Source organism: Capricornis sumatraensis, chromosome 3, assembly GCF_032405125.1.
Source record: "Capricornis sumatraensis isolate serow.1 chromosome 3, serow.2, whole genome shotgun sequence".
NCBI lineage: Eukaryota > Metazoa > Chordata > Mammalia > Artiodactyla > Bovidae > Capricornis > Capricornis sumatraensis.
The window spans coordinates 95,361,937-95,381,541 of record NC_091071.1 but is presented as its reverse complement, the minus strand read 5'-3'; positions in this window follow the sequence as shown (position 1 = coordinate 95,381,541).

Genomic DNA, 19,605 nt, shown 5'->3' with positions numbered 1-19,605 from the left:
ATTTTACCTGCCATCATTAATACAAACTAGGAAGCTACCAACTCTTAAGCATCACACCTTTTTTCTTAAGAGGAATAATCCTTTCAGTGGGTGAATAGATGGCATCCCTATTTTTTTTTTTTTTTTTAAGTAGAAATTTACCTGGGCTTGCCTTCTGAAAAGAAGGGTTTTATAGATGTACGTCTATCATAATTAAAAACATAAAAATATAAATTTTGAAGTACTTCTAAAGTATATTCCCTGCTTCATTTAAATATGATTATAGCTTGTTTAATAGAGTACAATCCTCTTTTAAAGGATTCCTTTTGTAAGGATTTCCTGTGTGGTTGATTTAAAAGTCCAAAATCATGATCCAATTTCCCAGGTTGTGTCTTGGTAGTGTTCAATGTGTTTCTTGAATAATATCTTAAAGGAAGGGTGATGCTTTTTTTTTTTTTAATAATTCTTTTTTAAACAAATGTTATTTACTCATATACTTGTTTATTTTAATTTAGGGGCACACCCTGTGGCATTGTGGGATCTTACTTTCTTGACCAGGGATCAAACCCTGTACCACCTGGATTGGAAAGCAAAGTCTTAACCACTGGACTGCCAGGAAATCTCAGGAGTTGTCTTTAGAAACTGAATAAATTCATGTTTCCTACATAACTTGATAGTGGAGACTGAGTGGCATCTTTGAGAAAGTTTCCTATGTTGTTCCATTGTTCATTTTCAGATATAAACTAAATTGAATTTCAAGCACTAGCATTTGCTGCTGATGAAAGTGATCATATCAAGAATTCTAGGATGGAGATGGGGCCTCTTAGAGGTGCTCAGACCTCAGTCTTAGTACTTAAGTGAGGGGACATGAGAGAAGTCTGATTGGACTCAAAACAGTGATGTAAGGAGGCAATGACTATTTTTAGCTTGATTTACTCATTTGTGTTCCTTTCCAGTCTATGTCGAATAAGGTAGAACCTGACCCTTGCTATTGGGGACAACAAAGGAAGGAAGTCACACAATACACTCCCTTTAAGTTCTGGAGTGGAGATAAGATTAAACAATAGCAATGCTTCACACTAGTGACATAAAAATAAATGGGAAAACATTACCAGGAATGCCACTAATTCAGAGCTTCCCAATCACACTCCTAGTGGAGACACCCATTTCCTGGTACTCTGGAGACTTATGAATAAAAAGATTAAAATGCAGTGACGTAGCTATTACCCCTATAGAAAGCATTGTAGGTAGAGTAAAAGCCCACAAAACATCAATTTACATGTGAAAACTGCTAATGACAGCAGGCAATTTGAAGCTATGAACTTCTTTAAGTTTTACATTAGTTAATAATGGAGACGAAACACTAGATGTTGCCACTCAACATATATACTCTTAAAAACTCATCTATTTGAATACCAATACATCACTGAACACAACAAGAGGAAGGACATATGTCTTAGAGGATTGTACTCAAAAATACATTGCACATTAGTGAATAAAATATATAAGTATTAGTATAAAATATCTATAAGGGTTGGGAACACCTTGCTATTTTGGCACACTGCTTACTTTTATCATTGAGTTAAATATTCTCCTTCAGATAGTGTCTTTATCTGTGGTTCATTTTTCAGTCTATTTAGTTTTATTTATATTTGTTATTTAATTATTTTCCCTTGACACATTATTGGTCATCATATAATTTCAAGCCTACTTTTTTCATCTTCTATTACTCTAAATATTTGTTCTCAAAACATAATCTTTTAAGTATCACTTTATTTTTAAAGTTCAAATATTGACCTAAAAATGAAAGTGCAAATAATCTTCTCATCATTTTAAATGCAGCTGTTGTTTATCTTGAAATGATATGATGCTTTTAAAGTTTTAGGTCATTTTCTTTCATTTTGGACTGGCATAAATGTTTAAATAGCTAATCTTATACAAATAAGATAAAAAAGCTGCCTGACAGAAACCTCCTTTATTGCATTTCCTCCTTTTTTCTTTTTGTTTTTTAACTTAGCAGAATATACATTATTAAAAATATTATGCAGTTTTCCTGATACCTTTATGTTTAACAAATTATTTTCTTGGTTCTCTCCTTTCGGCAACTTTTAATTATCCAATTTAATACTCGATATTATCTGCCAATAATGCTAAACTATTACAGATACAATGTATATTATTTATAAAACTAAATATAATGTATATGATAAATTATTCCTGAAGAATGTGTGTGATTAATTTTGAATATAACTTTGTTTTTGTTTCATAATTGATTATATTGAAGTGTTTTTACCCCTAGATTTTGTTTCATGTCTTTAAAAACAGGTAAATAATCCAATATTTAGTGTAGTTAGGCATTTACTAATTATTGTTCCATTGCTCAGTCATGTCTGACTCTTTGAGACCTTATGGACTGCAGCATGCCAGGCTTCCCTGTCCTTCACTGTCTCCCTGAGTTTGCTCAAACTCATGTCCATTGAGTTGATGATGCCATCCAATCATCTCATCCTTTATCACCCCCTTCTCCTCCTGCCCTCAATCTTTCCCAGCAATAGGGAATCTTCCAGTGAGTCAGCTTTTCCCATCAGGTGGCCAAAGTATTGGAGCTTCAGATTCAGCTTCAGTCCTTCCAGTGAATATTCAGGGATGATTTTCTTTAGGATTAACTGATTTGATTTCCTTGCTGTCCAAGGGACTCTCCAGACTTTTCCAAAGCACCACAGTATGAAAGCTTCAATTCTTCCATGCTCAACCTTCTTTATGGTCCAATTATCACATCCATACATAACTACTGACGTTGAATGGTTCTATGAAGACCTACAAAACCTTCTAAACTAACACCAGAAAAATTAAAAAAAAGTCCTTTTAATCATAGGGGATTTGAATGCAAAGGTAGGAAGTTAATAAATGGCTGGAGTAACAGGTAAGTTTGGTCTTAGGGTACAAAATGAAGCAGGGCAAAGTCTAACAGAGTTTTGCCAAGAGAACACATTGGTCATAGCAAGCAACCTCTTCCACAAAAGACAAATCTACATATGGACATAACCAGATGGTCAATACTGAATTCAGATTAATTGTATTCTCAGCAGCTAAAGATGGAAAAGCTCTGTACAATCAGGAAAATCAAGACCTGAAGTTGACTGTGGCTCAGATCATCAGCTCCTTATTGCAAAATTCAGACTTAAATTGAAGAAAGTAAGGAAAACTACTAGGCCAATATTCAACTATGACTTAAGTCAAATCTCTTATAATTATACAATGGAAGTGATAAATATTCATGGGAATAGATCTGATAGACAGAGTGCCTGAAGAACTATGAACTGAGGTTCATAACATTGTACAGCAGGTGGTGATCAAAACCATCCCCAAGAAAAAGAAATGCAAAATGATTGTCTGAGGAGGCCTTACAAATAGCTGAGAAAAGAGGAGAAGTAAAAGGCAAAGGAAAAAAGGAAAGACATACCTATACGAATACAGAGTTCCAAAGAATAACATGGAGAGATAAGAAAGCCTTCTTAAGTGAACAAAGCAAAGAAATAGAGGAAAACAATAGAATGGGAAAGACTAGAGATCAGTTTAATAAAATTAGAAATACCAAGGGAACATTTCATGCAAAGATGGGCACAATAAAGGACAGAAATGGTATGGACCTAACAGAAGCAGAAGATATTAAGATGAGGTGGCAAGAATTTACAAAACAACACAAAAAAAGAATTTATTGATAGCCAAAGTAATGCTTAAAATTCTCCAACCTAGGCATCAATAGTATGTGAACCGTGAACTTCCAGACTTTCAAGCTAGATTTAGAAAAGGCAGAGGAAAGAGAGATCAAAAGGCCAACATCCGTTGTATCATCAAAAAAGCAAGAGTTTGGAAAAACATCTACTTCTGCTTTATTGACTACACCAAAGCCTTTGACTGTGTGGATCAAAACAAACTGTGGAAAATTCTTAAAGAAATGAGAACACTTGACCACCTGACTTGCCTCCTGAGAAAATTGTACGCAGGTCAAGAAGCAACAGTTAGAACTGGACATGGAACAAAGGACTGGTTCCAAATGGGGAAAGCAGGAAGTCAAAGCTGTATATTGTCACCATGCTTATTTAACTTATATGTAGAGTACATCATGCGAAATACCAGGCTGGATGAAACACAAGCAGGAATCGAGATTGCTGGGAGAAATATCAATAACCTCAGATATGCAGATGACACCACCCTATGGCAGAAATGGAAGAAGAACTAAAGAGCCTCTTGATGAAAGTGAAAGAGGAGAGTGAAAAAGTTGGCTTAAAGCTCAACATTCAGAAAACTAAGATCATGGCATCCAGGCCTATCACTTCATGGCAAATAGATGGGGAAACAATGGAAACAGTGACAGACTTTATTTTTTGGGCTCCATAATTACTGCAGATGGTGACTGCAGCCATGAAATTAAAAGAAGCTAGCTACTTGCAAGAAAAGCTATGATGGACCTAAACAGCATATTAAAAAGCAGAGATATTACTTTGGCAACAGAGATCCATCTAGTCAAAGCTATGGTTTTTCCAGTAGTCATGTACGGATGTGAGAGTTGGACTATAAAGAAACCTGAGCACCGAAAAATTGTTGCTTCTGGACTGTGCTGTTGGAGAAGACTCTTGACAGTTCCTTGGACAGAAAGGAGATCCAACAGCCCATCCTAAAGGAAATCAGTCCTGAGTATTCATTGGAAGGATTGAGGCTGAGGCTGAAACTCCAATACTTTGGACACCTGACGCACAGGTCTGACTCATTTGAAAAGACCCTGGTGCTGGTAAAGATTGAAGGCAGGGGGAAAAGGGGACAACAGATGATGAGATGGCTGGATGGCATCACCGATTCGATGGACATGAGTTTGCCTGACCTGCTGTAGTCCATGGGGTCACAAAGAGTCGGATGCGACTGAGCAACTGAACTGAAGTGACTGATTCTTAAATAATATAGTTCAGTTAAAAATAAATAAATAAATAAATTAAAAAATATATATATAGTTCAATTGAGTTCAGTCGCTCAGTCATGCCTGACTCTTTGCGACCCCATGAACTGCAGTACCCCAGGCCTCCCATCCATTGCCAACTCCCGGAATTCACCCAAACTTATGTTCATCGAGTTGGCGATGCCATCCAACTGTCTCATCCTCTGTCATCCCCTTTTCCTCCTGCCCTCAATCTTTCCCAGCATCAGGGTGTTTCAAATGAGTCAGCTCTTCACATCAGGTGGCCAAAGTATTGGAGTCTCAGCTTCAATATCAGTCCTTCCAATGAACACCCAGGACTGGTCTCCTTTAGGATGGACTGGTTGGATCTCCTTGCAGCCCAAGGGACTCTAGAGTCTTCTCCAGCACCACAGTTCAAAAGCATCAATTGTTCAGCACTCACCTTTGTTTATAGTTCAACTCTCACATCCATACAAGACTACTGGAAAAAACATAGCCTTGACTAGATGGACACTCCAAGGAGCAAGTGTCTTTTCATTTAATGGCTGAAATCACCATCTGCAGTGGTTTTGGAGCCCTCCATAATAAAGTCTGTCACTGTTTCCAATAGAAAAACCCATCTATTTGCCATGAAGAGATGGGACCGGATGACATGATCTTAATTTTCTGAATGTTGAGATTTAAGCCAACTTTTTCACTCTCCTCTTTCATTTTCATCAAGAGGCCTTTTAGTTCCTCTTCACTTTCTGCCATAAGGGTAGTGTCATCTGCATATCTGAGGTTATTGATATTTCTCCCGGCAATCTTGATTCCAGCTTGTGCTTCCTCCAGCCCAGCGTTTCTCATGATGTACTCTGCATATAAGTTAAATAAGCAGGCTGACAATATACAGCCTTGACACACTCCTTTTCCTATTTGGAACCACTCTGTTATTCCATGTCCAGTTCTAACTGTTGCTTCCTGACCTGCATACAGGTTTCTCAAGAGGCAGGTCTATAAGTGCGTGTAATTATATAAACTTTTGATAATGCTGGGGCTTCCCAGGTGGCTCAGTCGGTAAAGAGTTTGCCTGCAATGCGGGACATCTGGCTTCGATCTCTGGGTCAGGAAGATCCTCTGAACAAGGAAATGGCAACCCATTCCAGTATTGCCTGGAGAATTCCATGGACAGAGGAGCCTAGTGGGCTACAGTAAATGGGTCACAAAGGGTTGGACATGACTGAGTGACTAATACATTTTGATAATGCTAAAATAGAAATACAGTTTGCATGTGAAATGCCTAACATGCAGATTATGCCATTGATGTTCAAAAAAATAGCAACTATTATCTTTAAATATATGCCAGACTTGACTAAATTTTTCATTTTATGGTAATGGAAATGCTTTCAGAAAAAAAGCAGAGATATTTAGAGTGTGTTACCAATCTACAGCATTTTTTTTTCTTCCAGGACATTTTGCAATGCAATAAAATTATAAAGCTTAAACAGATATGAATCTTTTTTCTGAAGTTGATTAATTAAATTTTGTTATTTCAAACCTTGCCATTATCTTCACAAAATCTTGATTTTGGAAAATCATGCATGTGGCTTTAAAAAATTTTACTATTTCCTTCACTAAATGTGGGTGGCCTCAGCTTAAAGATTTATATGAGGAAGCAGGAGATATGATCCAGAATATATTTAAAGGAATTTAAATAAGGATATCCAATTAATTAACATCTGTATTCATTTATGCCTAGCTTTACATTGGATAGATTCTATAGTCTATATTCTGCCATGGTTCAGAGCACGAAACTCTTTCTAACTGGAAAGATGTATGTAAAATAATCAGTGCAAGAAAGATTGCTCACTTCACCTCCAAGAAAAACTTTGGCTTCTCTACTTTAAAGTTAAACAATAGACATTTCTTTGATTGGCATTTGTGAACTTTATGAACAACTTGTGTGGAGGAGGAAAAATCTATAAATATTAAAAAAAGATTTAAGCTAGGAAAGTACCTTTAGTACTTCAGTATTATTTTATGATATGCATGATTTTATGAAAGTAGATAAGGGCAAGCAATTGAAATGAATATCTTCACTACCTTTTCCCCCTATCTGAATGGTAGTGCAATGTGGCAACTGAATGAATTCAGTCACACTGAAGGAAATTGGAGCTTAAGGAAGTATTTTTTAATATATGGAAAAGTTGTAATTTAATAATTCTCTAATACTAATTACCTCTCTTGATATTTTTTTCTGAAGTCTCTTTAGACAGACCTAAGTTGAACTAGATTATCTTTACTTCTCTCTCTTCTTATCTAGAAACCTCATTTAAACCTGAACACCAGGTATGAGATAAATGTACCTCATTTTCACAATGATGCTCTATAATGAATACATTATCCCAAGAACCTTCTTGGCTTACCTTTTGCTGCTGAATAACACCACATTTTATTAAATGTCTGTGAAATGTTCACTGAGATGTTACATAGCCTGTTCTCTTTAAACAGTAAGTTTTGCAAAATCTTCTTGGCTTTGTATAGGTGATAACGGGAAACAAGAATAATGAGATTAAAACCTCTTCTTTCAGGTTTTTTAATTGAGGAACAAATTATTTCATAGTTTCTCATTAGTTATTCCCATGGATTCTAATGACAAGGTGCCAACTTTCACACTTTAAACAGGTTAATTAATCAGGTAATAATGAAGTTGGGTGATACCTGAGTGTTGGTGTGCTGAATAATCACAGTTCTTATTAATGTGCTTAAATGTCTTTAAACCTGAGAGGATAAGTTGAAATTCAGATCTTCTGAGTTCTGCATAAATAAACATGTGCTAGGTAATAGGGAAACTAACTTTAATTTAGTATGCTAAGTATAATTTCATTTGTGTTTTATATATGTGTGTACATAGACATGCTGCATATAAAGTGTTAGTCAGTCAATTGTGTCCAACTCTTTGCGACCCCCTGGACTGTAGCCCACCAGGCTCCTCTGTCTATGGGATTTCTAAGGCAAGAATACTGGAGTGGGTTGCCATTTCCTTCTCCAGGGCATCTTCCCATCCCAGGGATTGACCTCACATCTCCTGCTTGGCGGGCAGATTCGTTATCACTGAGCCACCTGGGGGAAAAATATGTATAATATACATGTATGTAGGTATGTGTATATATATATATATATAAAATATATTGCTTTTTTCATATGTTTTTGGGTGCACAATCATATGTCAATCTTCACATTTAACAATTTGTACTTTGTTTAGCCAATACATAAAATTTTTTATTTTAAATTTCATGGTTCAATTGTGATTTCACTTATGAAACTAGGTAAGAGTGAAATTTTAAGTGAAATCTCACAAGATGACACTGTATGTAAATGTGTCAAGTTAAGTTTCATTATCAGGAAGATATCACTAAGGTGTAAATAGCCTGGAGGAACCGTGTCCACTGCTCAGCATGATACACTGAAGAGGTCTTAAGTCCTTGTCACCTAGATCTCCTTCTTTGACTACTTCAGGAGAGATCAGTATTTGAAAAAAATATATGTATCTAGTATGGTGAATGTCACCTTGTTTATAATCACAGAAGAAAATTGTAATGAAATTGTGAAGTAGACAAATTATTTCTTTTTTCCCTATTGATATTGTAGACACATTTATCTCTAAGGAAACAAAAGGCTTGGGATACAAGGGGCACTGCCTTCTCTTACCAAAGCGTTTCATCCTTGTGAAATCAATAATAAAAAAAAATCTGCTTCCTAAGTGTAGTATGAGGGCATCTACATTTCCTTGGTAACAATTAAAATATTGATAGGGGGATAGCATATATAATTAACTCTCCACAAATTAGGTTTAAAAATTAGAGGGCATGTCAGGAAATAAAGGGTATATTCAAATCAATATTAAAATAATTCTACTATTAATCTTCAATTGTCAAAGTAAGTTAACTGTAGTTAGGAAGCAGTAAGGAACTTGAAATATCTCATACTTCTAGGATGAGGCTATCCAACAGGCAGTTAACAATCAGATCATGATTGCAGCTCCCTCAGCATGGAATCTAAGCAGTCAAGCCACGAGACTGGGTCACTAAGGACAGATGGAAGTTAGCAGTAAGGGGCGTGGAGACAGGAGGAAGGGAGCTCCCACTCACATTTTCATCAGATCATTAGGTGGTTTGAAACCTGGGACCACAACTCTGCCCTATGGTGACCTAACAGGTCCCTCCACTGTCTTGCAGAAAGGGGACTCTTGGTTTGCTTCCACCACAACTTATACTCAATCTATAAGGCAGTAAGATCTCTTCCTTTTGAATAAATCAAAATTCTCTCATTTGACTTACTTATCTGTCTAGCTACATATATTTCTGTATATATAATATTTATTCTTATGTAAATATGTTTATATGCAGGCTGAAACACATGTATGCTGCTACTGCTGCTGCTAAGTCGCTTCAGTTGTGTCCGACTCTGTGCAACCCCATAGACGGCAGCCCACCAGGCTCCCCTGTCCCTGGGATTCTCCAGGCAAGAACACTGGAGTGGGTTACCATTTCCTTCCTCAATGCATGAAAGTGAAAAGTGAAAGTGAAGTCGCTCAGTCATATCTGACTCTTAGCGACCCCATGGACTGCAGCCTACCAGGCTCCTCCGTCCATGGGATTTTCCAGGCAAGAAGAATACTGGAGTGGGGTGCCATTGCTATGTTTATATAAAGCATATACATCTGCATGTTTACCTGTACTTATTTGGCTTGCTTGAGGTTTTTTATTACCTCTTTATTTCTATTTTTGCTTTTTTGTTTGTTTGTTTGTGGATTTGTGTCACAGAAAAAGCAGTTTTTATATTTGCTCTGTTTGGGCTTGAGCTAAATGGGACTCAGCACCTCAAGTATCCAAATGGCTGTATCCTTCAACCACTCACTGGCTCATCCAGCAATACAATCTTGGGACCATAGTCTAGTTACTCACCTCCTGAGTACAACATAAACTGATTAATTAGGTTTTAAGTAATGCAGCAGGTGAAATTCAGCCAATTAGAACAATTAACTGATTGCATTAAGAATATCAGAATTAAATAATACATAATCATGGACTCAGGGATTTCAAAACACTCATATTAAACAAGAAGGAGAATGATAACTTTTCTTATTATGCTTGAGTTTAAACCAAAGTTTCCAAGACCATATGTGGCCTAACAATTAAGTTTTTTCTCTGCTGGGACATAAAAAATGGTGCTTCAGCTACTGAAGTACCTACATATTTTTCTTCTGATTTACACATTGCAATTACAAGCCATGATCTTTATTCATAGTTTATTATGAGTGACTGTCAATAATACTCATTAATGGAAAAATGAAATGAAGGAAACAGAACACAATCTTTCATAATATTCCAATGGCACATATTTTGCAGTTTTCTCCTACAAAAAGCAATGTATGGACAAACCAAAACCCCCAAAAGTCCTTAAAGCTTTTGTTTCAAAATGACATGGTTTTGATAAGTTGTTGTTGAAAAGGAAAAAATACAGAAATACATATATCATTAGCACAACTGCATTCCATTATGGTCTTTTGCAAAATAAATTACATAAATGGGGTTTGCATTGTTTACTATACTTCACCCAGAGATTGGAATAATTAAGTTTCAAGAACTGAGATGCTTTGAAACACATTTAATTTAGTAAAATTGGTAAGGAAGCTACTGCAATTAAAAAAATAAATAAACAAAAAAAGACAAAAGTTTCCCATGTCTTACTGGGTAATTTGGAGTGAATTTAGACCATGGCATTAGAAATACAAAAGGTAACTAAAAATGCCATTAAATGAAATGTTCCAAGTCCAAGCAATTTCCTTCTTAACGGAAAGTAAAATGCAAACAGAGATTGCTAAAACCCTGCTGTGTTTAATTTAAGTGTATGTAAGCCTTTTACTCACAGTCATTTTGTCTGGAGATAATCATGGCCATCCACAGTGGTCAGGGCTGTGAAGCATGGGTTGTCAAAAATTGCCCAGTCTTTGATTTCACCTTGCTTGTGTCAGCCAGGGTTCGCGTCTGGCAAGTTCAGCTCGTTCATCTTTTAACAGGGTGGGATTCTCCTATTTCTGCCTCCATCAATTGGTTTTTGTTGCCTTTAGACTACCTGAAACAACATGGAACCATGTGTGTTAACTGCATGCCCACCATTGCAAGGTGCTAGGATTGGCCATATAAGGGCAAAAGACCTCTGTAGCTGTGTGAATATGTATCAACTACATATATCTTCATCTATAGATTATGTATGTATATATATACATGGTTTACTCTGTATAAAATTCCCAGTGGCAAAGCTTGCAAACATGAAATGAACATTTGTACACTATTTAAACTGTCAGGAGTATTTGTTACATACAGAATCCATTTTGAAAAGTAAACAAAATCTGGATAGTGGAGAAATGACTAAACACCTCTTTTAAATATATAGAGAATAAACAGGTTAAGAATTAGGTAGACATATTGGGTCTGTTTAATAAGACTATTTTTCATTGGAGTGAATATTTTTTTGAGATTAAAAAATATATTTCACAATCCTTGATAAGACTACTTTGAAGACTAGAGAATGCCATTAACAGAAGACATGCCCAATACTGTTTTGCCATTTCATATTCAACTTCTGCTAGTAATCTCAACAATGAGGAGACACTTTGCCATAATATAACGGCTGGGCCATTCTTTTAAATTAAAAAAAAAAAAAATTTGCATTAGGCATTTATTTAGCAATTAAGTGTGCATGAATCTCTGCTAATAAGTTGTACAGACCAAAAGTGACAATGAATCAAATAACAAGAGTTTCTATCTTCAAGCTAGAAGATGAGGAATTGTGAATTTTACAGAAGGGTGTGTGTGTGTATCCTGCCAATTTTCAATAGAAAAAGGAAAGATGCTTAAACATCTGGATAAGTCATTTTTAACATGTGAAAAACTCATGAATTATCACAAGGAGCCAACTTTCTTTCTTAGCATAATATAAGTAAATGGCCCCCAAAATATTTATTAATATGAAACAGCTAGAACTGGCATACAGGATTTCCATGTAAGTTATTAAGCAATGTAATCCAGCAGGCACTAAAAATTGGTGGTGTCACCTGAACATGTGATACAAAACTGTGGGTGTGGCCTCTGCCATGTAACAGACAACCAGAATAGCCACTGAAATACTTATAGTCTTTGATCACACAGGGACATTAGACGTCATCAATAAATCTGGGTTGTGGCCATTAATAAGCAGTTTAGGGTGTCCAGGGAAATTGAAAAGTATCTTAATGCCCTCTGTGATATAAGTAGATCTTGAAAAATTTTCATTTAAAATGTACAGTTTTACCTCATTGATTTTTAGGTAGCTTTTTGAAACTGATGCTATTTCAGGACATGGTAACGAGGTGTGTCTATATGGAACTGTCCTCCACAGGTTTTCCACTTCTAAACAGCATTAAAAGAGCTTTCTAGAAATCAGAAATGGCAGAGTCCTAAGGCTTTTGAGATAATCCAGTCTAAACAACTGATATTATTTACTAGAAAGCTAATGGTCAAAGAAAGTATGCTACTTCATCAAGGATATAGATAGTTGGCAGGAATAACATATGAGGACATGTAGATAGAATATTGCATAGATTCCAAGGAGCAGCCTCTCCACAGAATACAACTTGTGAAGCACCCTCTGGAGATGGGAAAGTTGCAGAGTTAACCTTTCCAGCTGGCTCAATGGTAAAGAATCTGCCTGCCAGTTCAGGCAACATGGGAGACACAGGTTTGATTCCTGGGTCAGGAAGATCACTTGGAAGGGAAAATGGCACCACACTTTAGTATTTTAGCTTGGGAAATCCCATGGACAGAGAAGCCTGGACGGCTACAGTTCATGGGGTCAAAAACAGCTGAACACAACTGAGCACAGCACAACAACAGTATAAACTTAAATATGAAATAATGTAAAAAATAAATAAATAAATCTCTTATGACCTCAGTGAGCTATAAAGGAATAATTATTATATATAATAAGATTATTAAGGTTATTAGTCACTGGCAGTTCAGTGATTGAGACTCCATGGTGCCGATGCAGGGAGCCTGGATTTGATATGGTCAAGGAACTAATATCTTGAATGCCACATAGCATGGCCTAAAAAAAAAAGTAATCTTAAGAACATTTTACAATGATAAAATGATTAAATTACTAAGATGTTAGGAAGATATCTCAAACAAATAAAGGAAACAGTGACAATAAGTAGAGAAAAATAAACAATATAAAATAAAATTTGGAAATTTAAAAGTAAAGTTTAGAGATTTTGTGAGGTTAATATGCTGATCTTACAGAAAAAAATTTAAAAAAAATAAAAATGATATTCAAACTCAGAAGTAAAGAGTAGAGTGGTAGTTTCTAGGGGCTGCTAGGAGGGAGAAATAAGGAGTTGTTCAATGGATATAAAGTTTCAGTTAAGCAAGATAAATAAGTTCTACTGATCTGCTTTTCTTTTTTTCCTTGCATTTCTTTTTCTTGGGGATGGTCTTGATTCCTGTCAACTTTATATCCATTGAACAACTCCTTATTTCTCCCTCCTAGCAGCCCTTGGAAACTACCACTCTATTCTTTACTTCTGAATGTGAATACCATTTTTATTTTTATTTTTTTTAAGAAGAGAAGCAAAAAGCAAAGGAGAAAAAGAAAGATATACCCATTTGAATGCAGAGTTCCAGAGAATAACAAGGAGAGATAAGAAAGCCTTCCTCAGTGATCAATGCAAAAAAATAGAGGAAAACCATAGAATGGGAAAGACTAGAGATATCTTTAAGAAAATTAGAGATACCAAGGGAACATTTCATGCAAAGATGGGCTCAAAAAAGGACAGAAATGGTATGGACCTAACAGAAGCAAAATATATTAAGAAGAGGTGGCAAGAATACAAAAAGATCTTCATGTTCCAGATAATCATGATGATGTGATCACTCACCTAGTGTCAAACATCCTGGAATGTGAAGTGAAGTGGGCCTTAGGAAGCGTCAATACAAACAAAGCTAGTGGAGGTGATAAAATTCCAGTTGAGCTGTTTCAAATCCTAAAAGATGATGCTGTGAAAGTGCTACACTCAATATGCCAGCAAATTTGGAAAATTCAGCAGTGGCCACAGGACTGGAAAAGGTCAGTTTTCATTCCAATCCCAAAGAAAGGCAAAGCCAAAGAGTGTTCAAACTACCACACAATTGCTCTCATCTCCCATGCTAGTAAAGTAATGCTCAAAATACTCCAAGCCAGGCAGTGGCAATATGTGAACCGTGAACTTCAGATATTCAAGCTGGTTTTAGAAAAGGCAGGGGAACCAGAGATCAAATTGCCAACACCTGCTGGATCATCGAAAAAGCAAGAGTTCCAGAAAAACATCTATTTCTGCTTTATTGACTATGTCAAAGCCTTTGACTGTGTGGATCACAATAAACTGTGGAAAATTCTGAAAGAGATAGGAAGACCAGACCACCTGACCTGCCTCTTGAGAAACCTGTATGCAGATCAGGAAGCAACAGTTAGAACTGGGCATGGAACTGGACTGGTTCCAAATAGGAAAAGGAGTACATCAAGGCTGTATATTGTCACCTTGCTATTTAATGTATACGCAGAGTACATCATGAGAAAAGCTGGGCTGGAGGAAGCACAAGCTGGAATCAAGATTGCCGGGAGAAGTATCAATAACCTCAGATATGCAGATGACACCACCCTTATGGCAGAAAGTGAAGAAGAACTAAAGAGCCCCTTAATGAAAGTGAAAGAGGAGAGTGAAAAATTTGGCATAAACTCAACATTCAGAAAACTGAGATCATGGCATCCGGTCCCATCACTTCATGGCAAATAGACGGGGAAACAGTGGAAACAGTGGCTGACTTTATTTTTCTGGGCTCCAAAACCACTGCAGATGGTGACTTCAGCCATGAAATTAAAAAACACTTACTCCTTGGAAGGAAAGTTATGACCAACCTTGGCAGCATGTTAAAAAGCAAAGACATTACTTTGTCAACAAAGGTCCATCTAGTCAAGGCTATGGTTTTTCCAGTAGTCATGTATGGACGTGAGAGTTGGAATATAAAGAAATATAAACACTGAAGAATTGATGCTTTTGAACTGTGGTCTTGGAGAAGACTCTTGAGAGTCGCTTGGACTGCAAGGAGATCCAATCAGTCCATCCTAAAGGAGATCAGTCCTGAGTGTACAAGGACTGATGTTGAAGCTGAAACTCCAATACTTTGGCCACCTCATGCAAAGAGTTGACTCATTTGAAAATACTCTTATTCTGGGAAAGATTGAGGATGGGAGGAGAATGGATGACAGAAGATGAGATGGTTCGATGGCATCACCAACTAAATGGACATGGGTTTGGGCAGACTCTGGCAGTTGGTGATGGACAGGGAGGCCTGGGGTGCTGCAGTTCATGGGGTCGCAAAGGGTCAGACCCAACTGAGTGACTGAATTGAACTGAACTGATCTGCTCTATAAGGTAGTGTCAGTATTTAAAGACTGCATGACATGTTGCCAGTATTAACAGTTCTATGTTGTGCAGGTTTCCTGGCTGTATGCATATGTGAAGCATTAAACTTTGTATATTGTATATGCAACTTTTTATATTTTAATTATATTTTAGAAAGTCTGTGGGGTCAAAAAATATACATACAGGTCAATGCTAGAGCTATAAGACCAGAAATAAATCTAGTCAATTTATTTTGATGAAGGGATTATTCAGTGGGTAAAGAACAGTGTTTTGAATAAACAGAGATGGGACCCAAATATATATCTACATTCAAAAGAAAAATATTTGAACTATTAGCTAAATAATATATAAAAACATAATTTGAAATGCATTGTAGACATAAATGTAATAGCCCAAACTGTAAATTCTTAGAATAAACCATGAGTAAATTGTCATGTCTTTATACTATTTAATGGTTTCTTAGTGATGATTTCAAAACCATAAGTAACAAAAGAAAAAAATAGGGACCTACTGTAGAGCACAGGGAACTCTGCTCAATATGCTATAACAAGCTAATTGGGGAAAGACTTTGAAAAAAAATAGATACATGTAATATCTTTTTCTGGTTTTGAAATCAGGGTGATGGTGGCCTCATAGAATGAGCTTGGAAGTTTTCCTTCCTCTGCAGTTTTTTTGAAGAGTTTGACAAGGAAGGGTGTTAGCTCTTCTCTAAATGCTTGATAAATTTTGCTTGTGAAGCTATCTGGTCCTGGACTTTGGTTTGCTGGAAGACTTTTCATTGCAGTTTCAATTGCATTACTTGTGATTGGTCTGTTTATATTCTGTTTCTTCCTGGTTGTCTTAGGAGGCTGTACATTTTCAAGGATTTGGCCATTTCTTCCAGATTGTCCATTTACTGCTTGTATTAGTCTATTATAATACTTTGTATTTATGTGGTATCTGTTGTAATTTCTCCTTATTCATTTATAATTTCATTGATTTGAATCATCTCTTTATTTTTCTTAATAAATCTGAATTTTGTTTATTTTCTCAAAGAACCAGCTTTTAGTTTCATTGATTTTTACTATTGTTTTCTTCATTTATATTTTATTTATTTCTGCTCTGATTTTTATGATGTATTTCCTTCTCCTAACTTTGGATTATGTTTGTTCCTCTTTTTCTAGTCATTTTAGGTGCAAGATTAGGTTATTTGAGATTTTTCTTGTTTCTTGAGGTAGGATTGTATTGTTATAAATCTCCTTCATCAAACTGCTTTTGCTGCATCCCATAGGATTTGAGTCTTTGTGATCTTGCTGTCATTAGTTTCTATGTAGTTTTCATTTCTTTTTTGATTTCTTCTGTGATCTCTTGGTTATTTAGTAGCATAATGTTTAGTTTCCATGTGTTTGTGCTTTTATAGAATTATAAAATTTCTGATCTCAGAGTATTGTGGTCAGAAGAGATACCTGATACAATTTCAATTTTCTTCAATTTACTTAGACTTTATTTGTGAATCAAGATGTGATCTCGTCCTGGAGAATGTTTCATGTGCTTTTTCGAAGAAAATTTATTCTGCTTGTTTTTGTATGCAATGTCCCATAAATATCCATTAAATCTATCTGGTCTATTGAGTCATTTAAAGCTTGAATTTTCTTATTAATTTTCTGTGTGGGTGTTCTGTCCATTGGTGTAAGTGGGGTGTTAAAGTCCATTATTAGTATATTACTGTCAGTTACCACTTTTATGGCTATTAGCTCTTGTATTATGTATTGAGGTGCTCCTATGTCAGGTGCATAAATATTTAAAATTGTTATGCCTTCTTGGATTGATCTTTTGATCATTATATAGTGTACTTCCTGTCTCCTGTAACAGTCTTTATTTTAAAGTCTACTATATCTGATGTGAGTATTGCTACTCCAGTTTTCTTTTGATTTCCATTTGCATGAAATATATTTTCCATCACTTTGTATTCAGTATGTATGTGACCCTAGGTCTGAAATGGATCTCTTTTATTATAGACAGCATATATATTTGCTGTTGTTCAGTTGCTAAACATGTTTGACTCTGCAACCTCAAGGACCACAGCATGTCAGCCTCCCCTGTCCTTCACTATCTCACACACTTTGCTCAAATTCATGTCCATTGTGTCAGTCATGCTATCTAACCACCTCATCCTCTGCCACACCCTCCTCCTTTTGCCTTCAGTCTCTGTAAGATCAAGTCTTTTCCAATGAATCAGCTCTTCCCATCAGGTGGACTAGTTATTGGAACTTCGGCATTAGTTCATCCAGTGAATATTCGGGGTTGATTTCTTTTATGACTGACGGCTTTGATCTCTTTGCAGTCCAAGGGACTCTCAGGAGTCTTCTCCAGAACCACAGTTCGAAAGCACTGATTCTTTGGCACTCAGCTACTTAATGTCCAATTCTCACATCCATACAGGACTACTGGAAAAACCATCAGTTCAGTTCAGTTCAGTCGCTCAGTCGTGTCCAACTCTTTGCGACCCCATAAATCACAACCCGTCAGACCTCCCTGTCCATCACCAACTCCCGGAGTTCACTCAAACTCACATCCATCGAGTTGGTGATGCCATCCAGCCATCTCATCCTCTGTCGTCCACTTTTCCTCCTGCCCCCAATCCCTCCCAGCATCATAGTCTTTTCCAATGAGTCAACTCTTTACCTGAGGTGGACAAAGTACTGGAGTTTCAGCTTTAAAGAACACCCAGGGCTGATCTCCTTTAGGATGGACTGGTTCAATCTCCTTGCAGTCCAAGAGAATCTCAAGAGTCTTCTCCAATACCACAGTTCAAAAGCATCAATTCTTCGGTGCTCAGCTTTCTTCACAGTCCAACTCTTGCATCCACACATGACTACTGGAAAAACCATAGCCTTGACCAGACAGACTTTTGTTGGCAAAGTAATGTTTCTGCTTTTCAATATGCTATCTAGGTTGGTCATAACTTTTCTTCCAAGGAAAAACCATAGCTCTGGGTATATGGACTTGTCAGCAAAGTGATGTATCTGCTTTTTATTATGCTGTCTAGGTTTGTCATAGCTTTTCTTCCAAGAAGCAAATATCTTTAAATTTCATGGCTGCAGTCACTGTCTGCAATTATTTTGGAGACCATGAAAGTAAAATCTGTCATTGCTTCCACTTTCCCCCCTTTTATTTGCAATGAAGTGATGAGACTAAATGCCATATCTTAGTTTTTTGAATGTTGAGTTTTAAGCCAGCTTTTTCATTCTCATCCTTCACCTTCATGAAGAGGCTCTTTAGTTCCTCTTCACTTTCTGCCATTAGAGTGGTATCATCTGCATATCTGAAGTTGTTGTTATTTCTCCTGGCAATCTTGATTCCAGCTTGTAATTCATACATTATGGCATTTTGCATGATGTACTCTGCATATAAGTTAAATAAGCAGAGTGACAATATATCACCTTGTCATACTCCTCTCCCAATTTTGAACCAGTCTGTCATTCCATGTTTAACTGTTCTAACTGTTGCTTCTTGACCTGTATACAGAATTCTCAGGAGGCAGGTAATATTGTCTGTTATTCCCATCTCTTGAATACTTTTCCACAGTTTGTTGTGATCCACACAGTCAAAGGCCTTACCATAGCCAATGAAACAGAAGTTTTTTTTCTGGAATTTCCTTGCTTTTTCTATGATCCAACAGATGTTGGCAATTTGACCTCTGGTTCCTCTGTATTTTCTAAACAAAGCTTGTACATCAGGAAGTTCTCGGTTCATGTACCACTGAAACCTAGCTTGAAGGATTCTGAGCATTACCTTGCTAGTGTATGAAATGAAAGCAATTGTTCCATAGTTTGAACATTCTTTGGCATTGCCATTTTTTGGGACTGAATTAAGACTGATGTTTTCCAGTCTTGTGGCTACTGTTCAGTTTTCCAACTTTGCTGGCACATTAAGTGCAGTAGTTTAACAATATCATCTTTTAGGTTTTTAAATAGCTGGAATTCCATCCCCTCCACTAGCTTTGATGGTAGTAATGCTTCCTAAGGCCCATTTAAACTCACACTCCAAAATGTTCATCTCTAGGGGAGTGACCACACCATCATGATTATCCAGGTCATTAAGACTTTTTGGTATAGTTCTTGTGTGTATTCTTCCACCTCTTCTGAATATCTTCAGCCTCTGTTAGGTCTTGTTTCTGTCCTCTATTGTGCCCAACTTTGCATGAAATATT